Here is a 536-nt window from a genome sequence, read left to right as displayed (position 1 = left end):
AGCACAGTACAACATTCCCTTGACTCGCTCTATCTTCATCGTCAAAACTTTCTTCCTGTCTCTGACTATACTACTAAATTCTGTTCCACGCTTCACTGAAGGCAACTCTGAAGCCCAAATTCCCCTCTCGACTGTTGCTCGGGATCCAGTCGCATGTTGTGTGAGGACTTGCTGCACCAGGTATGCACGTCGTCATCGGTAAATGTTCTTTTCCCGAGGTCTATGGCTTCCGCCTTCCGCATGGTTTGGCGAATGAAGGTTGAAGGTCTTGGTTCGGTTTCTGTGTTTGTATTTGTTTTCTTTGTCCTTTTTTTCCTGATTTCATTTTTTAAGGTAATTTCCTGTTTTGTTATTTGTCCATTTATTTTTCTTGATCTGGTTATTCTAATTTTTCCTCTGTGGTTTTACCTTTACTATCATTGTTCTCACTTTAGTTTGTGTTATTTTTGTATATATTTACCCCCTTCTTATTTAACAATGCCCGATTTGATAACTGTACATAAATATAATTCTTAAATTGCCACTTCCAGCATCAA

General features: G+C 38.8%; 1 protein-coding gene across 3 annotated transcripts in view; it reads left to right on the top strand.

The window, feature by feature from the left end:
- Positions 1 to 536, top strand: part of LOC119592551 (alkaline phosphatase-like) — a 16,788-nt gene that overhangs the window by 15,125 nt on the left and 1,127 nt on the right. The window lies entirely within an intron of this gene.

Source organism: Penaeus monodon, chromosome 30 (assembly GCF_015228065.2).
Source record: "Penaeus monodon isolate SGIC_2016 chromosome 30, NSTDA_Pmon_1, whole genome shotgun sequence".
Taxonomy (NCBI): domain Eukaryota; kingdom Metazoa; phylum Arthropoda; class Malacostraca; order Decapoda; family Penaeidae; genus Penaeus; species Penaeus monodon.
The sequence above is the reverse complement of the archived record's forward strand: the minus strand, read 5'-3'. Positions and strand labels throughout refer to the sequence as shown.